The sequence below is a fragment of the Pleurodeles waltl genome, chromosome 6, assembly GCF_031143425.1.
Source record: "Pleurodeles waltl isolate 20211129_DDA chromosome 6, aPleWal1.hap1.20221129, whole genome shotgun sequence".
NCBI classification, from domain to species: domain Eukaryota; kingdom Metazoa; phylum Chordata; class Amphibia; order Caudata; family Salamandridae; genus Pleurodeles; species Pleurodeles waltl.
Window position 1 is genome coordinate 601,528,961 of NC_090445.1, and position 16,466 is coordinate 601,545,426.

Here is a 16,466-nt window from a genome sequence, read left to right on the forward strand (position 1 = left end):
CCGTCGATGCGATGACGGCGACTGTCTTCGACGGCAAGCACTCTCTCTCGACGCCGATCGTCCTTGCGGCGTCGACGGCTAACCGGACCCAGATCTTCTCGACGTCCACCGCCCTCGTCGCGTCGACGGCGACCCAGACCTTCTCGACAGCGAGCGTTCACGCCGTCTCGACGGCGAAACGGCTGCCGACGTCGAACGATGTTTCTTTCTCGTCGGTGAACCGGTCCTCGACGGGCGAGCATGTTGGCGCCGTTCCTGGTCTCGACGTCGATGCCCTCGACGTCGTCGGAGACCTATGTCATTTATGAGCAGGTCTGGCCGAAGTTGCAGAGGAAACAGGGTGAGCCCTGGTAGAAGACTGACCTTCTCCTCGCTCTGTGGCAGATTAACCACTTCTTCTCCTGTCCTCTCTTGCTTGAAGTCGAATTTTCTCCCTATCACGAAGAGTCCTTCTGGAGAAAGTTCTACAGATGTCACAGGAATCAGGTTTGTGGCTGGATGGAAGGCAAATTATACAGACCCGGTGTGGATCTGTTTTAGCCTTTTTTCTGCCACAAGAAGGGCATTTATCAAAAAGTGAAGGCATTTCTAAAATAGAAAAACCTTAAATTTCTGTCAGAATTTGACAGAAAAGATTAGCAAATGTTCACTCAATATTAAAAACGTCGAGTGAAATTGAAAATTCAAAAGATTTTAATTGAATTTCTGTCAAAAACAGCTTTGTGAGGTAGAGCTCAATGCTTCAGGGTCCTGTCAGCAGGAGCCAGAAAAAAGAACTGAGGCAACTGCCTTTTGCTGTGCATGATGGGATACAGGAAGACTTTACTTTCTTAAAGGCACAGCTCTATTTGCATTCTGTATAATGGCAGCCTATGGGCTACACTGACCTGCATTGTTTTATTCTCATGAGAGGTGTAAATAAAGTATGAGAATGTATTTGTGATTACATTTCTAGAATAAATAGGTATTTGAACATGAATTTACACTACAGCTGATTTCTTTTCAACAATTTGGCCTGTGTAGCTGTTCACATAGGCTGCACAGTGTTATTCTTAAGTGGTTTTTGACAGACCTTTTTTCAAAGGGCTGATATTTGCACTTAAGAATATACTTTACATCAGTGCTCCGGGGTCCCCGCAGACGCGCGGAACTATTCAGTGCTTATGACTATACATGGAAATCCCCTACGAGAGAAACTGCAATTACCAAGGTCACTACGTATTCATCCAGTATTCCACACTTCCCTCCTGAAAAAAGCAGTCCAGAAGATCCACCCTCATCCAGCTCCAATTTTAGTACAGGGGGAAGTGGAATACGAAGTCAAGAAGGTGTTGGATTCCAAACTGAGAGGGTGTAACCTATGGTACTTGATCTCGTGTAAAGGTTATGGCCATGAAAGTAACTCATGGGTTTCCGCATCTGATGTTCATGCTCCACTACTTGTGAGGTGTTTTCATTGTCTCAATCCAGGCAAGCCAGGCCCTAGAGCGCATCTGGGAGAGGGGAGTAACGTCAACATCAGGGCAGTGCGCGCTCTACGGGCGACTGGAATGCAAAAACCCGGCACTTCCAAGACAACGTAATTCATACATGTAGGAGGCTGGCCTGGCTTGTAGTGGGTACCAAGGGGTACTTACACTCTGTACCAGGTCCAGTTATCCCTTATTAGTGTAGAAGAGGTGTTTCTAGCAGCTTAGGCTGATAGAAGGTAGCTATAGCAGAGCAGCTTAGGCTGAACTAGGAGACATGCAAAGCTCCTATTATACCATAGGTGTCATATGCACAATACCATAAGAAAACACAATACACAGATATACTAAAAATAAAGGTACTTTATTTTTATGACAATATGCCAAAAGTATCTCAGTGAGTACCCTCAGTATGAGGATGCCAAATATACACAATGTATATGTACACAATACCAAAAATATGCAGTAATAGCAAAAGGAAGTAATGCAAGCAATGTAAAGTTACTGTAGATTGCAGTAGGAGCACATAGGTATAGGGGCAACACAAACCATATACTCCAAAAGTAGAATGCGAACCACGAATGGACCCCAAACCTATGTGAGCTTGCAGAGGGTCGCTGGGACTGTAAGAAAACAGTGAGGGTTAGAAAAATAGCCCACCCCAAGACCCTGAAAAGTAGGTGTAAAGTGCACCTATAACCCCCAGAGAGCACAGAAGTCGTGATAGGGGGTTTCTGCAAGGAAGACCAACACCAGCAAAGCAACAACAGTGGATTTCCGGACCTGAGTACCTGAGAAACAAGGGGACCAAGTCCAAGAGTCGCAACAATGTCGAGAGTGGGCAGATGCCCAGGAAATGCCAGCTGAGGGTGCAAAGAAGCTGCCACCAGATGGAAGAAGCTTTGATTTCTGCAAGAACGAAAAGGACTACGAACTTCACCTTTGGAGGATGGATGTCCCACGTCGTGAAGAAGCTTGCAGAGGTATTCCCATGCAGAAAGACCGCAAACAAGCCTTGCCAGCTGCAAGGGTCGTGGTTAGGGTTTTTGGATGCTGCTGTGGCCCAGGAGGGACCAGGATGTCGCCACTCAGATGAGGAGACAGAGGGGGCACCCAGCAAGTCAGGGAGCCCTCACAGAAGCAGGCAGCACCCGCAGAAGTACCAGAAAAGGCACTTGGAAGAGGAGTGAACCGGAGTCCACCCGAAGACACAAAAGGGAGTCCCACGACGCCAGAGGACAACTCAGAAGGTTGTGCACTGCAGGTTAGAGTGTTGGGGACCCAGGCTTGGCTGTGCACGAAGGAAATCCTGGAAGAGTGCACAGGAGCCGGAGCAGCTGCAAATCACGCAGTACCCAGCAATGCAGTCTAGTGTGGGGAGGCAAGGACTTACCTCCACCAAACCTGGACTGAATAGTCACTGGACTGTGGGAGTCACTTGGACAGAGTTGCTGAGTTCCAGGGACCACGCTCGACGTGCTGAGAGGGGACCCAGAGGACCGGTGATCCAGTCTTTTGTTGCCTGCGGTTGCAGGGGGAAGATTCCGTCGACCCCCGGGAGATTTCTTCAGAGCTCCTGGTGCAAGAAGGAGGCAGGCTACCCCCAGAGCATGCACCACCAGGAAACAGTCAAGAAAGCCGGCAGGATGAAGCGATACAAGGTTGCAGTAGTCGTCTTTGCTAATTTGTTGGGGTTTTGCAGGCGTCCTGAGCAGTCAGCGGTCGATCCTTTGGCAGAAGGTGAAGAGAGAAGTGCAGAGGAACTCTGGTGAGCTCTTGCATTTGGTATCTGAAGAATTCCCCAAAGCAGATACCCTAAATAGCCAGAAAAGGAGGTTTGGCTACCTAGGAAGGAGGATAGGCTAGTAACACAGGTAAAAGCCTATCAGAAGGAGTCTCTGACGTCACCTGCTGGCCCTGGCCACTCAGAGCAGTCCAGTGTGCCAGCACACCTCTGAATCCAAGATGGCAGAGGTCTGGGGCACGCTAGAGGAACTCTGGGCACCTCCCCTGGGAGGTGCAGGTCAGGGGAGTGGTCACTCCCCTTTCCTTTGTCCAGTTTCGCGCCATAGCAGGGCTGGGGGATCCCTGAACCGGTGTAGACTGGCTTATGCAAAGATGGGCACCATCTGTGCCCATCAAAGCATTTTCAGAGGCTGGGGGAGGCTACTCCTCCCCAGCCCTGACACCTTTTTCCAAAGGGAGAGGGTGTAACACCCTCTCTCTGAGGAAGTCCTTTGTTCTACCTTCCTGGGCCAAGCCTGGCTGGACCCCAGGAGGGCAGAAACCTGTCTGAGGGGTTGGCAGCAGCTGCAGTGAAACCCCGGGAAAGGTAGTTTGGCAGTACCCGGGTCTGTGCTAGAGACTCGGGGGATCATGGAATTGTCTCCCCAATGCCAGAATGGCATTGGAGTGACAATTCCATGATCTTAGACATGTTACATGGCCATGTTCGGAGCTACCATTGTGAAGCTATACATAGGTAGTGACCTACGTATAGTGCACGCGTGAAATGGTGTCCCCGCACTCACAAAGTCTGGGGAATTTGCCCTGAACGATGTGGGGGCACCTTGGCTAGTGCCAGGGTGCCCAACCACTAAGTAACTTTGCACCCAACCTTCACCAGGTGAAGGTTAGACTTATAGGTGACTTATAAGTTACTTATGTGCAGTGTAAAATGGCTGTGAAATAATGTGGGCATTATTTCACTCAGGCTGCAGTGGCAGGCCTGTGTAAGAATTATCAGAGCACCCTATGGGTGGCAAAAGAAATGCTGCAGCCCATAGGGGTCTCCTGGAACCCCAATACCCTGGGTACCTCAGTACCATATGCTAGGGAATTATCAGGGTGTTCCAGTATGCCAATGTGAATTGGTGAAATCGGTAACTAGCCTGTTAGTGACAATTTAGAAAGCAGAGAGAGCATAACCACTGAGGTTCTGGTTAGCAGAGCCTCAGTGAGACAGTTAGTCATCACACAGGGAACACATACAGGGCACACTTATGAGCACTGGGGCCCTGGCTGGCAGGGTCCCAGTGACACATACACTAAAACAACATATATAGAGTGAAATATGGGGGTAACATGCCAGGCAAGATGGTACTTTCCTACAATGCATTATGCTGATGTGCTGTTGTTTAACATTTTGCATTGCAGAGTTTAATCCTGAAGACTTATATTCAAGGTGCTTATAAATACTGTTTATTTGCAATGTATTGCTGCAGGATTTCAGAGTGTGTCAGGGTGTGGTCCCTTTCCATGGCCTTCTAGAAGCTTCCTCTGCAGCATGACTGGGTGTGGTTTGTGGGCTGGGCCAAGACTCTATATAAGGGAGCCAGCCCAGCTCCACCTGCTCACTAATCAGAGGTCCCAGTGCAGAGCAGCAGCAACTTCCTGAGCTCCTGTTCCGGAGGCCTACTTTGATCTTCCAGGCATTGCCCTTCACTTTGTTGGTGATTCTTGATCAGGGCGGTAATACGAAGGTCGGGCTGGGCCCCCGATCCCGTTCTCGAAGGATTTCGAGTTCTTTGGCCTAATTTTCATGATAAAAGATTTTACCTTGTGCGTGTGAATGTGCACTTGGCTTTTTCTGGCATTTACATGCTGACATTCGAGTCGGCAAGATGCGCAATTCATTTCTTGTGCTTAACTCGTGATATTCATTGTGCGCTACCATTTCTTGGCATTTCCATGGTGCCATTCGAATCAGCAGGACTTGTGATTCATTTCTTGTGCTTAACTCGTGATATTCTTTGTGCGCTACCGTTTCTTGGTATTCACATAGTGGCATTCGAATCGGTAAGACGCATGATTCATTTCTTGTGCTTAACTCGTGATATTCATTGTGCGCTACCATTTCTTGGCATTTACATGGTGGGTTTCGAATCGGCAAGATGCGCAATTCATTTTTTGTGTTTAACTCATGATATTCATTGTGCGCCACCATTTCATGGCATTTACATGGTGGCTTTCGAATCGGCAAGACGCGCAATTCATTTCTTGTGCTTAACTCATGATATTCATTGTGCGCTACCATTTCATGGCATTTACATGGTGGCTTTCGAATCGGCAAGACGCTCGATTAATTTCTTGTGCTTAACTCATGATATTCATTGTGCGCTACCATTTCATGGCATTTACATGGTGGCTTTCGAATCGTCAAGACGCATAATTCATTTCTTGTGCTTAACTCATGATATTCATTGCGCGCGACCATTTTATGGCATTTACATTCTGGCATTCAAATCGGCAAGACGCGTAATTCATTCCTTGTGTGTAACTCTTGATGTTCATTGTGCGCAACCATTTCTTGGCACTTACAAGGTGACATTCGAATCGGCAAGACGCGCAATTCATTTCCTGCAATTTAACTTGATGTTTCAGATCGTTTGCAGGTTGAGCGATCATTTCATGGCATTTGCATATTCTTGCTTAAATCAGAGATGTGCGCAATTCATGTTTCTGCATTTAAAAACTAAGGGGGTCATTCCGACCCTGGCGGTCCATGACCGCCAGGGCCGGGGACCGCGGAAGCACCGCCAACAGGCTGGCGGTGCTTCCTGGGCCATTCTGACCGCAGCGGTAAAGCCGCTGTCAGAAAAGGGCAACCGGCAGATTCCCGCCGGTTTACCCCTGGCCCAGGGAATCGTCTAGCGCCGCCATGGGGATTCCGACCCCCTTCCCGCCATCCTGTTCCTGTTCTGTTTTAGCCTTTTTTCTGCCACAAGAAGGGCATTTATCAAAAAGTGAAGGCATTTCTAAAATAGAAAAACCTTAAATTTCTGTCAGAATTTGACAGAAAAGATTAGCAAATGTTCACTCAATATTAAAAACGTCGAGTGAAATTGAAAATTCAAAAGATTTTAATTGAATTTCTGTCAAAAACAGCTTTGTGAGGTAGAGCTCAATGCTTCAGGGTCCTGTCAGCAGGAGCCAGAAAAAAGAACTGAGGCAACTGCCTTTTGCTGTGCATGATGGGATACAGGAAGACTTTACTTTCTTAAAGGCACAGCTCTATTTGCATTCTGTATAATGGCCGCCTATGGGCTACACTGACCTGCATTGTTTTATTCTCATGAGAGGTGTAAATAAAGTATGAGAATGTATTTTTTATTACATTTCTAGAATAAATAGGTATTTGAACATGAATTTACACTACAGCTGATTTTTTTTCAACAATTTGGCCTGTGTAGCTGTTCACATAGGCTGCACAGTGTTATTCTTAAGTGGTTTTTGACAGACCTTTTTTCAAAGGGCTGATATTTGCACTTAAGAATATACTTTACATCAGTGCTCCGGGGTCCCCGCAGACGAGCGGAACTATTCAGTGCTTATGACTATACATGGAAATCCCCTACGAGAGAAACTGCAATTACCAAGGTCACTACGTATTCATCCAGTATTCCACACTTCCCTCCTGAAAAAAGCAGTCCAGAAGATCCACCCTCATCCAGCTCAAATTTTAGTACAGGGGGAAGTGGAATACGAAGTCAAGAAGGTGTTGGATTCCAAACTGAGAGGGCGTAACCTATGGTACTTGATCTCGTGTAAAGGTTATGGCCATGAAAGTAACTCATGGGTTTCCGCATCTGATGTTCATGCTCCACTACTTGTGAGGTGTTTTCATTGTCTCAATCCAGGCAAGCCAGGCCCTAGAGCGCATCTGGGAGAGGGGAGTACCGTCAACATCAGGGCAGTGCGCGCTCTACGGGCGACTGGAATGCAAAAACCCGGCACTTCCAAGACAACGTAATTTATGCATGTAGGAGGCTGGCCTGGCTTGTAGTGGGTACCAAGGGGTACTTACACTCTGTACCAGGTCCAGTTATCCCTTATTAGTGTAGAAGAGGTGTTTCTAGCAGCTTAGGCTGATAGAAGGTAGCTATAGCAGAGCAGCTTAGGCCGAACTAGGAGACATGCAAAGCTCCTATTATACCACAGGTGTCATATGCACAATACCATAAGAAAACACAATACACAGATACACTAAAAATAAAGGTACTTTATTTTTATGACAATATGCCAAAAGTATCTCAGTGAGTACCCTCAGTATGAGGATGCCAAATATACACAAGGTATATGTACACAATACCAAAAATATGCAGTAATAGCAAAAGGAAGTAATGCAAGCAATGTAAAGTTACAGTAGATTGCAATAGGAGCACATAGGTATAGGGACAACACAAACCATATACTCCAAAAGTGGAATGCGAACCACAAATGGACCCCAAACCTATGTGAGCTTGCAGAGGGTCGCTGGGACTGTAAGAAAACAGTGAGGGTTAGAAAAATAGCCCACCCCAAGACCCTGAAAAGTAGGTGTAAAGTGCACCTATAAGCCCCAGAGAGCACAGAAGTCGTGATAGGGGGTTTCTGCAAGGAAGACCAACACCAGCAAAGCAACAACAGTGGATTTCCGGACCTGAGTACCTGTGAAACAAGGGGACCAAGTCCAAGAGTCGCGACAATGTCAAGAGTGGGCAGATGCCCAGGAAATGCCAGCTGAGGGTGCAAAGAAGCTGCCACCAGATGGAAGAAGCTTTGATTTCTGCAAGAACGAAAAGGACTAGGAACTTCACCTTTGGAGGATGGATGTCCCACGTCGTGAAGAAGCTTGCAGAGGTATTCCCATGCAGAAAGACCGCAAACAGGCCTTGCCAGCTGCAAGGGTCATGGTTAGGGTTTTTGGATGCTGCTGTGGCCCAGGAGGGACCAGGATGTCGCCACTCAGATGAGGAGACAGAGGGGGCACCCAGCAAGTCAGGGAGCCCTCACAGAAGCAGGCAGCACCCGCAGAAGTACCAGAAAAGGCACTTGGAAGAGGAGTGAACTGGAGTCCACCCGAAGACACAAAAGGGAGTCCCACGACGCCGGAGGACAACTCAGAAGGTTGTGCACTGCAGGTTAGAGTGTTGGGGACCCAGGCTTGGCTGTGCACGAAGGAAATCCTGGAAGAGTGCACAGGAGCCGGAGCAGCTGCAAATCATGCAGTACCCAGCAATGCAGTCTAGCGTGGGGAGGCAAGGACTTACCTCCACCAAACCTGGACTGAATAGTCACTGGACTGTGGGAGTCACTTGGACAGAGTTGCTGAGTTCCAGGGACCACGCTCGACGTGCTGAGAGGGGACCCAGAGGACCGGTGATGCAGTCTTTTGTTGCCTGCGGTTGCAGGGGGAAGATTCCGTCGACCCCCGGGAGATTTCGTCAGAGCTCCTGGTGCAAGAAGGAGGCAGGCTACCCCCAGAGCATGCACGACCAGGAAACAGTCAAGAAACCCGGCAGGATGAAGCGATACAAGGTTGCAGTAGTCGTCTTTGCTACTTTGTTGGGGTTTTGCAGGCGTCCTGAGCAGTCAGCGGTCGATCCTTTGGCAGAAGGTGAAGAGAGACGTGCAGAGGAACTCTGGTGAGCTCTTGCATTTGGTATCTGAAGAATTCCCCAAAGCAGAGACCCTAAATAGCCAGAAAAGGAGGTTTGGCTACCTAGGAAGGAGGATAGGCTAGTAACACAGGTAAGAGCCTATCAGAAGGAGTCTCTGACGTCACCTGCTGGCCCTGGCCACTCAGAGCAGTCCAGTGTGCCAGCACACCTCTGAATCCGAGATGGCAGAGGTCTGGGGCACGCTAGAGGAACTCTGGGCACCTCCCCTGGGAGGTGCAGGTCAGGGGAGTGGTCACTCCCCTTTCCTTTGTCCAGTTTCGCGCCATAGCAGGGCTGGGGGATCCCTGAACCGGTGTAGACTGGCTTATGCAAAGATGGGCACCATCTGTGCCCATCAAAGCATTTTCAGAGGCTGGGGGAGGCTACTCCTCCCCAGCCCTGACACCTTTTTCCAAAGGGAGAGGGTGTAACACCCTCTCTCTGAGGAAGTCCTTTGTTCTACCTTCCTGGGCCAAGCCTGGCTGGACCCCAGGAGGGCAGAAACCTGTCTGAGGGGTTGGCAGCAGCTGCAGTGAAACCCCGGGAAAGGTAGTTTGGCAGTACCCGGGTCTGTGCTAGAGACTCGGGGGATCATGGAATTGTCTCCCCAATGCCAGAATGGCATTGGAGTGACAATTCCATGATCTTAGACATGTTACATGGCCATGTTCGGAGCTACCATTCTGAAGCTATACATAGGTAGTGACCTACATATAGTGCACGCGTGAAATGGTGTCCCCGCACTCACAAAGTCTGGGGAATTTGCCCTGAACGATGTGGGGGCACCTTGGCTAGTGCCAGGGTGCCCACACACTAAGTAACTTTGCACCCAACCTTCACCAGGTGAAGGTTAGACTTATAGGTGACTTATAAGTTACTTATGTGCAGTGTAAAATGGCTGTGAAATAATGTGGGCATTATTTCACTCAGGCTGCAGTGGCAGGCCTGTGTAAGAATTGTCAGAGCACCCTATGGGTGGCAAAAGAAATGCTGCAGCCCATAGGGGTCTCCTGGAACCCCAATACCCTGGGTACCTCAGTACCATATACTAGGGAATTATCAGGGTGTTCCAGTATGCCAATGTGAATTGGTGAAATTGGTCACTAGCCTGTTAGTGACAATTTAGAAAGCAGAGAGAGCATAACCACTGAGGTTCTGGTTAGCAGAGCCTCAGTGAGACAGTTAGTCATCACACAGGGAACACATACAGGGCACACTTATGAGCACTGGGGCCCTGGCTGGCAGGGTCCCAGTGACACATACACTAAAACAACATATATACAGTGAAATATGGGGGTAACATGCCAGGCAAGATGGTACTTTCCTACAATGCATTATGCTGATGTGCTGTTGTTTAACCTTTTGCATTGCAGAGTTTAATCCTGAAGACTTATATTCAAGGTGCTTATAAATACTGTTTATTTGCAATGTATTGCTGCAGGCTTTCAGAGTGTGTCAGGGTGTGGTCCCTTTCCATGGCCTTCTAGAAGCTTCCTCTGCAGCATGACTGGGTGTGGTTTGTGGGCTGGGACAAGACTCTATATAAGGGAGCCAGCCCAGCTCCACCTGCTCACTATTCAGAGGTCCCAGTGCAGAGCAGCAGCAACTTCTTGAGCTCCTGTTCCGGAGGCCTACTTTGATCCTCCAGGCATTGCCCTTCACTTTGTTGGTGATTCTTGATCAGGGCTGTAAGACGGAGGTCGGGCTGGGCCCCCGATCCCGTTCTCGAAGGATTTCGAGTTCTTTGGCCTAATTTTCATGATAAAAGATTTTACCTTGTGCGTGTGAATGTGCACTTGGCTTTTTCTGGCATTTACATGCTGACATTTGAATCGGCAAGATGCGCAATTCATTTCTTGTGCTTAACTCGTGATATTCATTGTGCGCTACCATTTCTTGGCATTTACATGGTGCCATTCGAATCAGCAGGACTTGTGATTCATTTCTTGTGCTTAACTCGTGATATTCTTTGTGCGCTACCATTTCTTGGTATTCACATGGTGGCATTCGAATCGGTAAGACGCATGATTCATTTCTTGTGCTTAACTCGTGATATTCATTGTGCGCTACCATTTCTTGGCATTTACATGGTGGGTTTCGAATCGGCAAGATGCGCAATTCCTTTTTTGTGTTTAACTCATGATATTCATTGTGCGCCACCATTTCATGGCATTTACATGGTGGCTTTCGAATCGGCAAGACGCGCAATTCATTTCTTGTGCTTAACTCATGATATTCATTGTGCGCTACCATTTCATGGCATTTACATGGTGGCTTTCGAATCGGCAAGACTCTCGATTAATTTCTTGTGCTTAACTCATGATATTCATTGTGCGCTACCATTTCATGGCATTTACATGGTGGCTTTCGAATCGGCAAGACGCATAATTCATTTCTTGTGCTTAACTCATGATATTCATTGCGCGCAACCATTTTATGGCATTTACATTGTGCCATTCAAATCGGCAAGACGCGTAATTCATTCCTTGTGTGTAACTCTTGATGTTCATTGTGCGCAACCATTTCTTGGCACTTACAAGGTGACATTCGAATCGGCAAGACGCGCAATTCATTTCCTGCAATTTAACTTGATGTTTCAGATCGTTTGCAGGTTGAGCGATCATTTCATGGCATTTGCATATTCTTGCTGAAATCAGAGATGTGCGCAATTCATGTTTCTGCATTTAAAAACTAAGGGGGTCATTCCGACCCTGGCGGTCCATGACCGCCAGGGCCGGGGACCGCGGAAGCACCGCCAACAGGCTGGCGGTGCTTCCTGGGCCATTCTGACCGCAGCGGTAAAGCCGCGGTCAGAAAAGGGCAACCGGCAGTTTCCCGCCGGTTTACCCCTGGCCCAGGGAATCCTCCAGCGCCGCCATGGGGATTCCGACCCCCTTCCCGCCATCCTGTTCCTGTTCTGTTTTAGCCTTTTTTCTGCCACAAGAAGGGCATTTATCAAAAAGTGAAGGCATTTCTAAAATAGAAAAACCTTAAATTTCTGTCAGAATTTGACAGAAAAGATTAGCAAATGTTCACTCAATATTAAAAACGTCGAGTGAAATTGAAAATTCAAAAGATTTTAATTGAATTTCTGTCAAAAACAGCTTTGTGAGGTAGAGCTCAATGCTTCAGGGTCCTGTCAGCAGGAGCCAGAAAAAAGAACTGAGGCAACTGCCTTTTGCTGTGCATGATGGGATACAGGAAGACTTTACTTTCTTAAAGGCACAGCTCTATTTGCATTCTGTATAATGGCAGCCTATGGGCTACACTGACCTGCATTGTTTTATTCTCATGAGAGGTGTAAATAAAGTATGAGAATGTATTTTTTATTACATTTCTAGAATAAATAGGTATTTGAACATGAATTTACACTACAGCTGATTTCTTTTCAACAATTTGGCCTGTGTAGCTGTTCACATAGGCTGCACAGTGTTATTCTTAAGTGGTTTTTGACAGACCTTTTTTCAAAGGGCTGATATTTGCACTTAAGAATATACTTTACATCAGTGCTCCGGGGTCCCCGCAGACGCGCGGAACTATTCAGTGCTTATGACTATACATGGAAATCCCCTACGAGAGAAACTGCAATTACCAAGGTCACTACGTATTCATCCAGTATTCCACACTTCCCTCCTGAAAAAAGCAGTCCAGAAGATCCACCCTCATCCAGCTCCAATTTTAGTATAGGGGGAAGTGGAATACGAAGTCAAGAAGGTGTTGGATTCCAAACTGAGAGGGCGTAACCTATGGTACTTGATCTCGTGTAAAGGTTATGGCCATGAAAGTAACTCATGGGTTTCCGCATCTGATGTTCATGCTCCACTACTTGTGAGGTGTTTTCATTGTCTCAATCCAGGCAAGCCAGGACCTAGAGCGCATCTGGGAGAGGGGAGTACCGTCAACATCAGGGCAGTGCGCGCTCTACGGGCGACTGGAATGCAAAAACCCGGCACTTCCAAGACAACGTAATTTATGCATGTAGGAGGCTGGCCTGGCTTGTAGTGGGTACCAAGGGGTACTTACACTCTGTACCAGGTCCAGTTATCCCTTATTAGTGTAGAAGAGGTGTTTCTAGCAGCTTAGGCTGATAGAAGGTAGCTATAGCAGAGCAGCTTAGGCTGAACTAGGAGACATGCAAAGCTCCTATTATACCACAGGTGTCATATGCACAATACCATAAGAAAACACAATACACAGATACACTAAAAATAAAGGTACTTTATTTTTATGACAATATGCCAAAAGTATCTCAGTGAGTACCCTCAGTATGAGGATGCCAAATATACACAAGGTATATGTACACAATAACAAAAATATGCAGTAATAGCAAAAGCAAGTAATGCAAGCAATGTAAAGTTACAGTAGATTGCAATAGGAGCACATAGGTATAGGGGCAACACAAACCATATACTCCAAAAGTGGAATGCGGACCACAAATGGACCCCAAACCTATGTGAGCTTGCAGAGGGTCGCTGGTACTGTAAGAAAACAGTGAGGGTTAGAAAAATAGCCCACCCCAAGACCCTGAAAAGTAGGTGTAAAGTGCACCTATAACCCCCAGAGAGCACAGAAGTCGTGAAAGGGGGTTTCTGCAAGGAAGACCAACACCAGCAAAGCAACAACAGTGGATTTCCGGACCTGAGTACCTGTGAAACAAGGGGACCAAGTCCAAGAGTCGCGACAATGTCAAGAGTGGGCAGATGCCCAGGAAATGCCAGCTGAGGGTGCAAAGAAGCTGCCACCAGATGGAAGAAGCTTTGATTTCTGCAAGAACGAAAAGGACTAGGAACTTCACCTTTGGAGGATGGATGTCCCACGTCGTGAAGAAGCTTGCAGAGGTATTCCCATGCAGAAAGACCGCAAACAGGCCTTGCCAGCTGCAAGGGTCGTGGTTAGGGTTTTTGGATGCTGCTGTGGCCCAGGAGGGACCAGGATGTCGCCACTCAGATGAGGAGACAGAGGGGGCACCCAGCAAGTCAGGGAGCCCTCACAGAAGCAGGCAGCACCCGCAGAAGTACCAGAAAAGGCACTTGGAAGAGGAGTGAACCGGAGTCCACCCGAAGACACAAAAGGAATGGTTTCTTACCTGTAACTCCAGTTCTCTCGTAGGGGTATTTCCATGATAGTCATAAGCACTGAATAGTTCCGCGCGCCTGCGGGGACCCCGGAGCACTGTTGTGTAGTATATTCTTAAGTGCAATCATCAGCTCCTTGACAAAAAAGGTCTGTGAAAAACACTTAAGAATAACAATGTGCAGCCTATGTGAACAGCTACACAAGCCAAAATTGTTAGAAGAAAAAACAGTTGTAGTGTAAATTTCACGTTTAAACCTTTATTTATTCTATAAATACATAAATAAATACATTCTCATATTTTATTTACACCTCTCATGAGAATAAAACAATGTAGGGCAGTGTAGCCCATAGGCTGCCATTATACAGAATGAAAATAGAGCTGTGCCTTTAAGAAAGTAAAGTCTTCCTGTTTCCCATCATGCACAGCAAAAGGCAGTTGCCTCAGTTCTTTTTTGGAGGCTATTAACCTGACATGAAGAAAAAATAAAACATTTGTTGGAGTACCAACCTCCATAATATTCATATTCTATGTCAACTCCACCGGGGAGGAGGGAGGGTTGCTTATGACTATCATGGAAATACCCCTACGAGAGAACTGGAGTTACAGGTAAGAAACCATTCCTAGGGGATTTCCATGTATAGTCATAAGCACTGAATAGAGTAGCAAGCCCATCCCCATAACCGCGGTGGAGTAGATATAAGAATACTGAGAAAAAACATGAATCATGCAAACAAATTCTTGAGCAAAGCCTGTCCAACCTGAGCATCTGCCCTAGCGTCTGTATCAAGGCAGTAATGCTTAGTAAAGGTATGGACCGACCTCCAAGTGGCAGCCTTGCATATTTCTGCCAAAGGGACATTTCTCATCAAGGCTACAGTAGCTGCTTTCCCTCTGGTAGAGTGGGCTTTTGGCCTACCACCAAGGGATTTCTTTGCTAACTGATAACATAACATTATACATGAAACAATCCACCTGGATAAAGATTGTTTAGATGTGCCCAAACCTGTTCTGATTGGGCCATAGTTAATAAAAAGCTGTTGTGATTTTCGTAAGCTTTTTGTCCTGTCCAAGTAAAATTTCAATACTCTCTTTACATCCAGAGAGTGCAGAGTTCTCTCAGCAGGAGTAGCTGGATTCTGAAAGAAAGTCGGTAATGAAATTGTTTGGTTCACATGGAAGTCGGAGACTACCTTAGGTAGAAATTTTGGATGAGTTCTCATTACCACTTTTGTAGAATGAAAAACCGTGTAGGGTTCCTGAGCGCAAAGGGCCTGGATTTCGCTGACCCTACGCGCTGAAGTGATTGCCACCAGAAAAGCAGCTTTCCATGTGAGATGCTGCAGCGATGCCTTGTGTATCGGCTCGAATGGCGTCAGCATCAGACGTGATAAGACAACGTTCAGTTCCCATGGAGGAGAAGGCTTTCTAATGGGAGGAAAAACCTTCTTTAAACCTTCTAGGAAATCCTTAATAATCGGAATCCGAAAAAAGGACGTTTGTGAAGGACTCTTTCTGTATGCCGTTATCGCCGCCAAGTGAACTTTTATTGACGACAGTTGTAAGCCCGATTTTGCCAAACTTAACAGGTATGGCAGGATAGATTGTTCTCCACAGGAAACCGGGTCAATGTTGTTGTGTAAACACCAAATGCAGAATCTCTTCCACTTGCTTGCATAGGCTGATCGTGTGGAAGGGCGTTTTGCTTCCTTCAGAATTTCCATACAGTCCTGAGGTAGGTTCAAGTGTCCATATTGCACTAGCTCAGGAGCCATGCTGCCAAACTCAACGATGAGGGGTTGGGATGAGATATCTGCCCTCTGAACTTCGTGAGAAGGTCCGGACGATATGGTAGCCTGATGTGTGGTTTGAGTGACCGGTGAAGAAGGTCTGGGAACCACCACTGGCGTGGCCACTCTGGAGCAATTAGGATCATTTTGGTCTGAGCATTGGACAGCTTCTGGAGGACCGCCGGAATCAGGGGAAGCGGTGGAAAGGCGTAAAGAAATGCTCCTGACCAGCTTATCCACAGGGCATTCCCCAGTGTCCCTGGATGGTAATATCTGGAGGCGAAGTTTTGGCATTTTTTGTTTTCTGGGGTTGCGAATAGGTCTGTAGAGGGGGTACCCCAGAGTGCGAAAATGGAATGAACGACGTCGTCGTGTAGTACCCATTCGTGGTTCTCGTTCATTACCCGACTGAGGGCATCCGCTTGAACATTCTGGATGCCGGGCAGGTGAGTTGCCACTAGCGACAGGTTCCTGGCTAGAAGCCAATGCCAGATTGTCTGAGCCTCTCTGGATAAAATTCTGGACCTGGTGCCTCCTTGTTTGTTCACGTAGTACATAGTGGCCACGTTGTCTGTCTGAAGAAGGAGAGTTTCCGTTCTCAGAGAGGGAAGGAAGGCTTTGAGCGCAAGGTGGACTGCGCGAAGTTCCAGCAGGTTGATGTGATAGAGACTCTCTCTCTGTGACCACTCGCCTTGGACTCGAAGATGTTCCA